Here is a 13820-nt window from a genome sequence, read left to right as displayed (position 1 = left end):
GAGTGAAATCTACCCATGGAAATTCCACATTGCCTCACATCATCACAGAGCCGATGCTTTTCATGCATTCGCTTGCTGCTCATCGAATGTACACCTGCTTGGGTGGAAGCTGGAAAGAAATAGAGCATCTGCTTTGTATTGCAGGTCAGGGGCCTGGAGACCAAGCCTTGTGAGGAAAGGCTGAGGGAGTTGGGAATGTTTAGTCTGGACTAGAGGAGGTTGAGGGGGGACATGATTGCTCTCTTTCCATATTTGAAGGGCTGTCACTTCGAAGAGGACAGGGAGCTGTCCCTGTTGGCAGCAGAGGAGAGGACTCGCAATAATGGGTTTAAATTGTGGGCGGAAAGGTACCAGCTGGATATAGGGAAAAATTTTTTACAGTAGGAGTTGTTCGACAGCGGAATCAGCTACTTAGGGGGGTGGTGAGCTCCTCCTCACTGGCAGTCTTTAAGCAGAGGCTGAACAAACACTTGTCGGGGATGCTCTAGGCTGATCATGCATTGAGCAGGGGGGTTGGACTAGACAACCTGTATGGCCCCTTCCAACTCGATGATTCTAAGTTAAATCCGAAGCTGGTCCAAGGAGCAAGTGCCGGGAAGGACTGCTCCCCAAATCCATGGAGGGCCCCTGCCAGTCACTGGCCTTGACAGATTAATGTTCTGACTCTGCATAAGGCAGTTTCTATGCACATCTGCATATTTCTGGGATGGGGGCATGTCTCCACGGTAGAGCACCTGCATTCTAGGCAGAAGGTCCCAGATTCAATCCTTGGCATCTCCACCCAAAAGGATCAAGCAGTAGGCAATGGGAAAGACCTCTGCTTGAGACCCTGGAGAGACACTGATAGAGTATTAGCATGGATAAACTAGCCATAGCACAAAGAAGAAGAAGAGTTGGTTTTTATATGCCGACTTTCTCTACCACTTAAGGGAGACTCAAACTGGCTTACAATCACCTTCCCTTCCCCTCCCCACAACAGGCACCCTGTGAGGTAGGTGGGGCTGAGAGAGCTCTAAGAGAACCGTGACTTGCCCAAAGTCACCCAGCTGGCTTTGTGCGTAGGAGTGGGGAAACAAATCCAGTTCATCAGATTAGCCTCTGCCGCTCATGTGGAGGAGCTGGGAATCAAACACGGTTCTCCAGATCAGACTCCACCGCTCCAAACCACCACTCTTAACCAAAGCAGCTTCATCTATTCACCTACTGGTTGGGGAAGTGGGGAGCACAAAAACCACCCCCTTGACAAATCGTGCCACATGCTGAACCATTTCCATTTCCTAATGAATCTTTGCCAAAGAACAAACCAGTTCCATTTAGTAACGCAGCTGAGATGACCAAAGTATTTATTTTGTGAATATCAAAATTACCTTTATGAATGAATAATATCAAACATCTTTGCTTACTGTGGTTGCACGAGAATAAAATCTAGGGAGGCCCATAACAAGCTGCTTTAACATTCACAACTCTGTGTACTCTAGATCATGTGTTCCTAAGCAAAGTACTAGCAAAACAGGAGGGCTAGCAGTTCATTGCTTTCAAACATTAAATACATTGATCAGTTTCAACAATAAAAATATATATATGTTCCAAAATCTTTATTACACACTGTACAAAAAATATTGCACTTTTAGAACACATAATAAATATATACAAAAGTATATTACATGTTTTTTTAATTTAAAAATGGTATAAACAGAGAAGAGCCATGACTGATTTGAAAGCTAGGGTAATGATCCAGTCAAAGGTAATCACTTCTAAGCCCGTTGAGTTCAATGGCACATATTTAACTCTTCCCCCATTGGCGTTAGAGTGTCTTAAAATGGTTGGCTAGTATGCTCAATTAGCAGTACCGAGTAGTAAAGCTGTTCATAAAACAGCCATTTCAGTCTATAGATGAGACTGCATGTTTTTATTTTATATGTCCTTCCACTGGAAGCTAAGCAGGGTTGGCCACGCTTAGTACTTGGATGGGAGACCACCAATGAAGACTAGGGTTCCTATAAGAACATAACATAAGAAAAGCCCTGCTGGATCAGACCAATGTCCATCTAGTACAGCTGTCTGTTCGCACAGTGGCCAACTTGGTGCCTTTAGGAAGCCCACAAACAAGATAACTGCAGCAGCATTATCCTGCCTGTGTTCCACAGCACCTAATATAATAGGCATGCTCCTCTGATACTGTGGAGAATAGGTATGCATCATGACTACTATCCATCTAGTAGCCATGGATAGCCCTCTCCTCCATGAACATGTCCACTCCCCTCTTCAAGCCTTCCAAGTTGGCAGCCATCACCACATCCTGGGGCAGGGAGTTCCACCATTTAACTATGTGTCGTGTGAAGAAATACTTCCTTTTATCTGTTCTGAATCTCTCACCCTCCACCTTCAGCAGATGACCCCAGTTCTAGTATTATGAGAGAGGGAGGAAGGCAATGGCAAACCACCTATGTGGAGGAAAGCAATGGCAAACCACCTCTGCTTGTCTTTTGCCTGGAATGCCCTGTACCATGAGTCAGTTGTGACTCCAAGGCAAGTTCTTCTTCCATGTTATAAAACCCCTACATTCACCATGTCAAGAAACAGGCTTTGGCCTAGCTTTGTCCCTGGCACCTGGTCTTTCTGTTTGTTGGTTAATTATGGAAGGCTTTAAGAGGGGAGTGGACATGTTCATGGAGGTGAGGAGCATTCATAGCTACTAGTTAAAATGGATACTAGTCATGATGCATACCTATTCTCTCCAGGATCAGAGGGGCATGCCGAATATATTAGGTGCTGTGGAACACAGGCAGGATGGTGCTGCTGCAGTCGTCTTGTTTGGGGTTTTCCTAGAGGCACCTGGTTGGCCACTGTGTGAACAGACTGCTGGACTTGATGGGCCTTGGTCTGATCCAGCATGGATTTTCTTATGTTCTCATGATAAAGTATATCCCTTCTGTACAAGTCAATGGAGGGCACAGTTAACCACAATACATGCTTACTATCCAGTAGCACTAGTTTTAACAGTCAGTGAGGCAAAACTGTGGGGTGTCAATCTAATACAGAGAGTACAGAAAACAAAACCTCAGATGTTACTATGCCGAACAATTACTGTAAGGTCCAGCTGAACAGACTATGTATACTTCTGGCATTTGCACAAGAGCTCACGCATGCAAATGAAAATGATCAGAACTTCCTTGGCTACATACAGCTCGAGCATCAGGAGAGTCCACTATCCCAAATGCCTTCCGAAATCCCAGAAGTAAGGCAACTGTACTCCCTGTCTCCTGCGTCTGGTAATTGGGGGTAATACCACCTCTGGGTATGGAGTTTCCACTGATCTATCATGGCTTTTACAGCTTACAGCGGCCGATAGCTTTGCCCTCTGTGCGTTTGTCTAATCCCCCTTTTAAAGCTATCTAAGCCAATTGCCATCGCTGTAACATCTGGCAGTGAATTCCGTAAGTTAATTATGTGTTGTGCTATGGTTCTTTTGTTTGTCCTGAACCAACTGCTAGTATCACTGGATTACCCCCATCCTACCCCAGTTCTAGCATTACAAACAAAACATTTCTCACCGTCCACAGTTTTATAGACTTCCTGTCCTCTTGCTACTTCATAATCCTTCAGACCCCTTGGTAAATTTTGGTTGCTGTTTTTCGTAACTTTTGGCGATGGAGTGTCCAGAATCGCATGCCATTATCCCAAATCTTGGCACATTTATTTCCTATTTCACGTGGTTCTCATTTCTCAAAAGCCAACTGCCTTTCCCCCCCTCCAGAGTACAGAAAACACATAATTTGTAAGAGGGAAAAAGAGCTACTTCAAGTCTGTCATTCTGAGGATTTACTGGCATGCAATAACTCTAAATGCATACTAGTCGAGAGGAATGAAACCCGATTGAAACTGATGCTTAACACATGTCTGTCTCAATGTATAACAACTCTTTCTGTTTTGTTTTTTAAACTTTCCAGTGACTGGAAAAGTATAGGCCGTTTCTTCAAGGGCAATCCAGCCTGACAGACGCATTTGGCCAGAGATCGACTCTCATTTCCCATCTGACTGAGTAGAAGAGAACAGTTCTCAAAACATAAAACCTTCATTCCAGGCTCCCATGTAGATTCATATTAGACTAATCGTACCCTAGCTTTGATCAGATTCCAGAGAGAGTGAAGCAGACGCCATGAGAACCACTCCCCAAAATGACACCTCGTTGATTGAAAAACAGTCCTGCGGCAGGTCTGAAAATCATAAAAAGGCACAAATGTTGGCTTTTACGGCAGAGGCACGTAAGTGAAGGAAGGAAAACGAAGTGGTAATCTATCTGACAGCTAATCTTCATAAAACGTGGCCTGCGATAATATTGTGTTTGTCAGACGTTAAGGAAATGCTGCCATCGGCAAGCCTTCATAAATCACAGGTGGCAATTTGTATTCGTTTTCGGTATTGTCTACGAGTGGATCAAAACCAGGAAGGTAACAAGCAACGCAGATTGGTCACTGCGTTCCAATATTCCTCAAAAAGTTGTGTAAACTAAAATATGACTGGCTTGATACAATCAGGAGTATTACCCTAGAGCTTCATAGCTAATGAGTTTTCCTTGTGATGTTGTTAAAATTGTAATGTTCCATAGATAAGGGGTAATGATATTCTCTTCTCAACATCCATTAGAGCTTCAGTTTGAAGAAAGAGGGAGAAACCAGATGAAAAATACACATCCAGTCTGGAATAATTCTATGTCTTCTTTTTAGTCAATTTAGATTACTCATCTGTCTTTATGATCCAAAGCACTCTGGATTGAAAGATGAAGAACTCTCTTCTTGTGATATCTTCATCATAGTATCATGAACTTCCAATAGAAGAAAAACCTTCTCTGCATGATTGGCAACACCTTCGTTTGTAGACTTCTATCAAGCACAGTTTTAGGTGCTTTACAAACGTACAGTAGTGAGTAGTATCCTTGCATTCACCTTCTGGAAAATACATTGAAACATTACAAGAATTGAAAAAGGATTGATAGGAAGCATCACAGACACTTTGATGATAATGGTCCACACCAGCATCCCATCTCAGGTTTAAGATTTATGTAAAACATTAGCTACTTACTTCTCTACTCACTTCTGGAGTCTTTCACAAAATGATTGCAGATTAACCCATAGGAGACTCAATTGTGAGCGAGCTGCATTAAAATGAGCCTGGGTCCAGTCAGTGAATCTGTCTAAATCTAACCCAGGAGTTCCTTTCCTTTCTTTTTCTTCAGTATCAAATGAATGGGGCAACATTGCTCAGTAATTCTTGGGGAGGGCAAGTTTCACTCAAGACCCGGCTCGTCAAGCTCATTCTAGAGTTCTAGAGAGCATGCTAATCAAATTTGCAGATGACACCAAGTTAGGAGGGGTAGTTAATACCATGGAGGATAGGGTCAGAGTTCAGAATGACCTCGATAGACTGGAGAGCTGGGCCATAAGTAATAAAATGGATTTCAATAGGGAGAAGTGTAAAGTACTTCACCTAGGCAGAAACAACATAAGCACAGGTACAGGATGGGAGATAGTTGGCTTGACAACAGTACATGTGAAAGAGATCTGGGAGCCTTAGTGGACCACAAACTGAACATGAGTAAACAGTGTGATATGGCGGCTAAGAAGGCCAATGAAATTCTGGGCTGCATCAATAGTATTGTGTCTAGATCAAGGGAAGTAATACTACCACTGTATTCTGCATTGGTCAGAACTCACTTGGAATACTGTGTCCAGTTTTGGGTTCCAAAATTTAAGACGGATGTTGACAAGTTGGAGCGTATCCAGAGGAGGGCGACCAGAATGGTCAAAGGTCTGGAATCCATGCCCTATGAGGAGAGACTTAGGGGGTTGGGTTTGTTTAATCTGTAGAAGAGAAGGTTGAGGGGAGACATGATAGCCATGAGGGAACTAGCTTGTTCTCTGTTGCTCCAGAGACTAGGACACGGAGTAATGGATTTAAACTAATAGAAAAGCGATTCCACCTAAACATTAGGAAGAACCTTCTGATGGTGAGGGCTGTTCGATGGTGGAATGCCTTGCCTCAGAGGGTGGTGGAGTCCCTGTCTTTGGAGGACTTTAAGAAGAGGATGGATGTCCATCTGTCGGGAGTGCTTTGATTGTGGCATCCTGCATGGCAGGGGGAGGGTTGGGGTCACTGGGGATGTGGGGGGGGGGAGGTAGTTGTTAATTTCCTGCATTGTGCAGGGGGTTGGACTAGATGACCCTGGTGGTCCCTTCCAACTCTATTATTCTATGATTCTATAGCGTTCAAGGTGACTCTCTAAATGCAATTGCTGCAGAGCGAGCAGTGGTTTCTAAACTAAATAAATAAAACAATTACATACTGTCACAGGAAGTGACATTGCAGTGTTGCCAGGTCACCGGTCTCTTCCTCCAGGCGCAGTACTGATCTGCTACGGGTCTCTTGCTTCTCCTGTGGATGCAGTCGACGTGTCGCGACTGGAATCCGCTTCCACACTCCACGCTGCAAGGCCGCCAGGGACCCGTCCGCCAAAAGACGTCGCATTTCTCGGTGGAGCAGTTCCTTCTAACAGATGGTCTTGTGTGGGGTTGGGGGAGAAGAAGAGAAACCAAAGCATGGTTTGAGAGTTAGTGTTTAGCAGTGTCTGAGGTCTATGGAGACTCTAATGGGGGGGATGGGAGGGGTAGTCTGTGTTGGAGTGAGTGACTCAGCATGCCTGGACCTTGGGGGGGTGCTAAATCACTCTAATTGTGTATGTTATCTCCTTAAGTGGGATGTCCCTCTCTTTGTCTTAACCTGGGAGCTGCCCTCTGACCTCCTCTCTCTCTGTGTTCATTGTTCTTCCCACTCGCCACATGGCTTTTCATGGAGTCACAAGTATCTACAGTTCTCTCATGTAGAAACAATGCCTCATACACCCATACACATGATGCCGGATCAGCTGGCCACTTGAGATGGGAAAGTAGTCTTTAGATTAGGTTTCTCTTCCTTCCTTTCGACTGCAACCTGAATGCGAACAGAATCTACTTGAATAAATGTAAGTTTTACTTTTTGCAATATACTTCTTGGGAGATTTTATTTACTGCACTCAACATCACACTTCTATGACAGGGCGGACTCTTCCATACTAACCAAATATTCCAATAGTCTGTTCCCTCTCTGTTCCTGGGGTTCTGCTCTGTTGATAGGAGGTCCTCAGATCAGATCCTTAGGAGAGGGATTGAAGCCTGAATGGGATTGATTTCCAGGAACTCACTCATCCCTAGTATAACCCCCCCCCCCCGGCTCTTCTAGGGATACCCCACCCTGGGCACTGATTTAGGGGAGGGAGAGGCAGGAAGCAGCCCTGCCTGAAGGCCTATCCAGATGTCTGCCACGCTATCTGCACACAACTGTCCGAAAAGGTTAAGTACAAAACACACAAGGCATGATATTTACTAAAAGAAAGAAAATGTCCTGAACACGATTCCTGCCTGATAGCAGTGATACCTTTTCCCTTCGTCACAGTGCGAGGATGATGCCGCCGATCCATTCCGATGCTGACACCGGACGAGACGGTGCTGCGAGCCCACAGCATGGCCAACGCAGCGTCCAGCGCACTGCCAAGAAAGGGGAGAGGGCATGAGAAAGGCGGAGGAGCTGAATCTCCCGCAGCAAGACCCAAATCGATGAAATGTGCACATATATTCATCTATAAGTCACTTCAAAGAAGTAGAAGAAGAATTGGTTTTTAGATGCCAGCTTTCTCTACCACGTATGGAAGAATCCAACCGGCTTACAACCACCTTCCCTTCCCCTCCCCACAACAGAGACCCTATGAGGTAGGTGGGGCTGAGAGAGCTGTGACTAGCCCAAGGTCACCCAGCGGGCTTCATGTGTAGGAGTGGGGAAACAAATCCAGTTCACCAGATTAGCCTCCGCCGCTCATGTGGAGGAGTGGGGAATCAAAAACAGTTCTCCAGATCAGACTCCACCGCTCCAAACCACCGCTCTTAACCACTACACCACACTGGCTCTCATATATACACATGTCAGCTCTCCAGCATGGTGTATGAGCACTCAAATATCCAGAAACAGAATCCAAGACAAGGCTATGCAGACGGAAACAACAGAACATATGTTCTTGAGATGTCCTTATTATAAGGAGGTTAGATTAAAAATTTTAAAGCCTCAGATAAGATTTCTGATAAAACCGGTTAAATTAAACTGGATTTTCTGTTCTCGGACAAAAACCATCAGACATCATGCCAAGTTGCCAAATTCTGCTTTTTGATAAGCAGGATTCGGGGGTGGATGGGAAATAAAATAAAACCATTTCAGGTTAAAACGGCCTTAAAGGGTTGAAGGTTGTATTTTTAAAAGTTTTAAGAGTCAAATTACGTTGTCATTGGATTGAGCTGCTGTTTTCCTTTTTTTCTGTAATACTGGTGAATGACCGTAATAAAGTTATGACTATTCATACAGGAGCTCACTGACATGTTAGTAGCACTCATCCATTGGACAAAATAAAAGGGCTGCAGCACAAAACAGCATCTCTGTGGGTGACTTATATGGTCAAACAGGATGCTCTTGAAACCACCGAACACGTGCTATTGGAGTATAAACTATACGATCGTATCCGCACAGGTTCATTGATTCCATTATTAGTGGACTGCCCCAAGATCACTGAGAAAACAACGTCTAGCGCTCCTCCTACCAGACACAATAGCTAACTTCTCTGCTAGCACGGCCAGATTTGCTTGGTTAGCAATGAAAACACAGCAAAGATCACTTAAGTCTATACAATAGTCAAGGGAATTGAGAATGAGTAGACTTATTTCTGATAGACTTATTTTACCAAGCTTTTGCTATTATCAAGCATTCCAATTTTAATAATATACAGTTTTCGTTATCTTTGATATTAATTGGCTATGTACCGTTGTACTTTCTTTATATTTTAAGCATTTAAATTTTAATTGGATTTTGTACTTGTTTTACTCTACATTATTCAGTAACGTAAACTCAATTTGTTTGATGGTCTATGACTGCAAATAAAATGACTGATTGACTGACTGATTGGTTGATTGACTTATATGGTCAGTCGTACAAAATCAGCAATGCTGATTCTATGACCTTAGGCAGATCACGAGAGGGAGGGCACCTTGGCCATCTTCTAGGCATGTAGTAGGGGTCACTGGGTGTGTGTGGGGGGGGTAGTTCGGAATTTCCTGCATTGTGCAGGGGGTTGGACTAGATGACCCTGGTAGTCCCTTCCAACTCTATGATTCTATGAAAAATTACAGCGTTTCAGAATAGCTCTACTGTTTCCCCAAAGCAAACCACCACTACCCATCCCAAATGGTAAGTTCCCTGTGGCTCAGTGGTAGAGCATCTGCCTTGCCCAATATGCAGGCCCTCTCTTCACGGGCACCCTACTCAGAATAACGACAGGCATTTGCTACTGTTTTAACAGCAGCCAAAAGAGAGATCATTCTTTTTTTCTTTCTTTCTTTCTTTCTTTCCACGCTTGGTGTCATGATTCATTTGACAGTGATGTTAAAATTCAAAACATTTGGCTGTGGTTTCCATGGCGAGGAATAAGTTATGATTGAAGCTGAATAAATATTTCAGCAGGATCTCTCAGCTCAGAAAGGGGGGGAGATTAATAACCTCAGCACGCCCAATGGTTTTACTGCACAAAAGGGAGTTCGTGAGAGCTGGATGAGGCCCAGGTCAGCACCCACTTTGTCCCTTTGGACAAAGAAAGTTCCCTCCTCTTGCTGTCCTCCCACAAATGACCAGCTTCAAGATCATATTGCCACAGAGGTTGTTCAACAGCACTTTTTTTTTTGAGGGGGGGTGTGGCCCTGCAATTGGAAACTGGTGCCAGTCAAAACCACACAAGGGACTGAATTTGGGCCCAAGGACCGTATTTTGCAGAACACCTGGCTCTGCTTTACAGCCCACCTCCCAGCTTTCAGATGCCTGTAATACTGATCTTGACGAAAATGTTTCTGTTTATCCCGAATTTTCATTTCAGAATTTTGCAACTGTGCAATGATTTTTGGATGCTTTTGTTCCGTTATTATTTTACTGGCTGCTTGCTCATCTTTTTTATTTGTTATCATTAATGAGTTCAGTTCGATTGTAAATCATCTAGGGGGACAGTAATGGCAGAAAGGCAGGGTAGAAACGTAAATGAAATATTTGTTTATTTATCTCTTCCTAGTTACATGTGTGGCCCTGACCTGGATGGCCCAGGCTAGCCTGATCTCGTCAGATCTCAGAAGCTAAGCAGGGTCAGCCCTGGTTAGTATTTGGATGGGAGACCACCAAGGAATACCAGGGTTGCTGTGCAGAGGAAGGCACTGGCAAACCACCTCTGTTAGTCTCTTGCCATGAAAACCCCAGAAGGGGTCGCCATAAGTCGGCTGTGACTTGATGGCACTTTACACACACACACACAGTTACATATGTGAGAGCCAGTGTGGTGTAGTGGTTAAAGTGTCAGAATAGGACCTGTGAAACTCAGGTTCAAATCCCCACTCGCGCCATGGAAGCTTGCTGGGTGACCTTGGGCCAGTCACACATTCTCAGCTCTAACCCTGGCAAATATTTGGATGAGAGACCTCCAATAAATACCAGGGGCGTTATGTGGAGGCAGGAAATGGCAAACCATCTCCCAACTCTCTTGCCTTGAAAACCCTACGGAGGTCATCATAAGTCAGCTGTGACTTGATGGCAAAAAAAAAAAAAAAGCTTAAGTGGGCATCCCTACATCACCATGAAGGAGCTGGGTATGTTTAGCCTGAAGAGGAGGAGACTGAGAGGGGATATGATAACCATCTTCAAGTACTTGAAGGGCTGTCATAGAGAGGAGGGTGCCGAGTTGTTTTCTGTTGCTCCAGAAGGTTGGACCAGAACCAACAGGTTGAAATTAAATCAAAAGAGTTTCCGTCTAGACATTAGGAAGAACTTTCTAACAGTTAGAGCGGTTCCTCAGTGGAACAGGCTTCCTCAGGAGGTGGTGAGCTCTCCTTCCCTGGAGTTTTTGAAGCAGAGGCTAGATGGCCATCTGTCAGCAATGCTGATTGTAGGACCTTAGGCAGTTCATGAGAGGGAGGGCATCTTGAGCATCTTCTGGGCATGGATTAGGGGTCGCTGGGTGTGTGTGTGTGGGAGGTATTTGTGAAGTTCCTGCATTGTGCAGGAGGTCCCTTCCAACTCTTATGATTCTATGAAGCGCGTTATTAAGCAATGCTGCAGGGCAATCATGATTCAAGTCAACACAGTTGATCTGAAAAGCTCTATCAGACCATGCTTAGTGTCAGCCCCACCAGTACAAATATGAGTGTTAGTTACCTGACCCCACGAATGAATTATCCATCCTGCACATGAATGTCCCACACAAGGTTTCCTTTCCATAGGACGGTCTCTGTGTGCGCATGCACCTGGAGGCACCATCACGACGACACCATTGGCTTTGACCTGCTTGCAAATTCTTTGCTGCTGGCGGAATCCATGGCCACATGAAGCGGAGCAGTCAGACCAGGTGCTCGTTGCCCACCTGAGAGGGGAAATTAAAAAGGCAACCACAAAAGCAAACTAAAATCATCATCACGTGCTAAATTTCATACAAAAAATAAGTAAGGTGTGTACTCCCATTGAGCGTGTGCAATCCAAATTCCTTAGAGCTTCCCTACAATTGCCAAGATGTGTTCCAAATGCTTTGATCCGTTTAGAAACTGGCATGGTGAAGGTGGAGGCAAGGATTGTCCTGCCCTCGATTTATCTCTGGCTAAAAATTAACTTCAACCCTAATGGTCTTCTCCCACTGATCCTTTGTCACACATTTAGGTCAAAATGGGTGATAGCCATAGAAGACAAGTTAAATAACTTGGGTTTTACACCCCTAGCACTACTTCAGTTAGGGTGGGAACAAGCTAAGTTAATTATATCCCAAAGGATTAAAGGTATTGAGAGACAAGCAGATTTAGCAAGGGCGCCTCTATTCATGGCACCCCTCCATCCTAAATACATCCTAGCACCAGCAGCCTATCTCCACTATTTAGAGATAAATAATTATAGAAGGGCCTTTACCCTGGCCAGATGTGCAGCCTTGCCTTCTGCTTTGCTAGAGGGAAAATATAAGAAGACACCCTGGGAGGAGAGATTCTGCCCTTGCAAATAAGGGGACTTAGAAACTGTTGAGCATGCCCTCCTGAACTGCAATTTTTATACATTACCCCGTTCGAAATTTATTGAGCCCCTCTTATTGAGAATGGGACCTGACAGGGCAGGAGAAAGGATTGAGATGCTCCTAAAAGGGGATAATCCTTCAGTCACTCTTCTGGTTGCGAAATTTTGCATGGCAGCAATGAAAATTCAACGCCATAGAACAGCCTCTTAGCGCAATTGACAGATGTGTCCCAGCTGTAATTTTCTTTTTAAGTGTTATAAGACTCGGACTGTAATTTTTTGTTTGTAAGAATTTATTAGCCCATGTTTTCTGTTTTATCTTGTTTTATCTGGTTAAGGGCCGTAAATAAATTATCTAAGTAAGGTGTGTTAGCTGTTTTGACTTTGGATGGGCTATGGTGGCTTTGTGACATTCCAGATACTGGCCAGTACATGCCCTCGTAATGTAGATCTTCCCCGTTCAATGGAAACCTGCACTGTTTACCAAGCAATGAAACTGGCTCTGCCATTCTCAGAAGAACATCTCCATGCATCCCACTGACATTATTAAGCCAATAGTCCGTCACCCCCGTTTTCTCCCTCACTTTTCTGTAGGCTCAAACTCAGACGTTATATACTGATCAGAAATTAAAATAACTGGAAGGACTTAATGGCATTTCATTTGAAAAAATGAAGCATAAACCCCAGAAGAGAGTATTGATGGAAGGTGTGTACCTAGCGGGACAGTCACGGATGTTGCAAGACAGGTAACTCATGGCTGGTTTCTGGCTCTCCTTACACAGTGACTTGTTCACTCTTTGCTCCTTCAGGTTCACACACAGCAGTCTTCGGACCTGGGTCCCCGAGTTCCCACAAGACGAAGAACAAGGGCTCCACTCACCCAGCTCCCACCTATGTTCTGCTGGGAGGAAAGCCACAGGTGAGGGAGTGAGGGGCAGCGACTGTGCCTCTATCCATGTACAGTTTTATACGTATAATACAGTTCCTTACACGAGTCCCACACTACTGGCTCATCAAGGGCTTCTTAAGGTCTCAGGAAAAAGCCCTGCAAACTGGGATCTTCATCATACAGAGTATGTGCTCTGCCACTGAGCAACGGCCTTTCTAGTTCTTAAATGCACCCTAAAGAGCAGGAAGGAGCCCCGTGGCGCAGAGTGGTAAACTGCAGTACTGCAGTCAAAAGCTCTGCTCACGACCTGAGATCGATCCCGATGGAAGTCGGTTTCAGGTAGCCGGCTCGAGGTTGACTCAGCCTTCCATCCTCCTGAGGTTGGTAAAATGAGGACCCAGCTTGCTGGGGGTAAAGGGAAGACGACTGGGGAAGGCAATGGCTAACCACCCTGTAAACATAGTCCGCCTAGTAAACATCGGAATGTGACATCACCCCATGGGTCAGGAATGACCCGGTGCTTGCACAGGGGACTACCTTTCCCTTTAAAGAGCAGGCAGTGCCAGGTCAAGCTTCAACTATGCAGAATTCAGAGGAGAATACGGGTGCATCTTGCTTTATTGCGCCTCACTTTATTGCTCGTCCACAGATATTGCATTTTCGAGCAAGTCCATTGGCTCCATTTTCCCAACAGCATGTGCTCACTTCGTGTCTCTATGTTGCATTTTGGCAATTCCAGCAACATTTTAAACTTTTTCATTATTATCACAGT

The sequence above is a fragment of the Euleptes europaea genome, chromosome 20 (assembly GCF_029931775.1).
Source record: "Euleptes europaea isolate rEulEur1 chromosome 20, rEulEur1.hap1, whole genome shotgun sequence".
Taxonomy (NCBI): domain Eukaryota; kingdom Metazoa; phylum Chordata; class Lepidosauria; order Squamata; family Sphaerodactylidae; genus Euleptes; species Euleptes europaea.
This window is presented reverse-complemented; position numbering follows the sequence as displayed.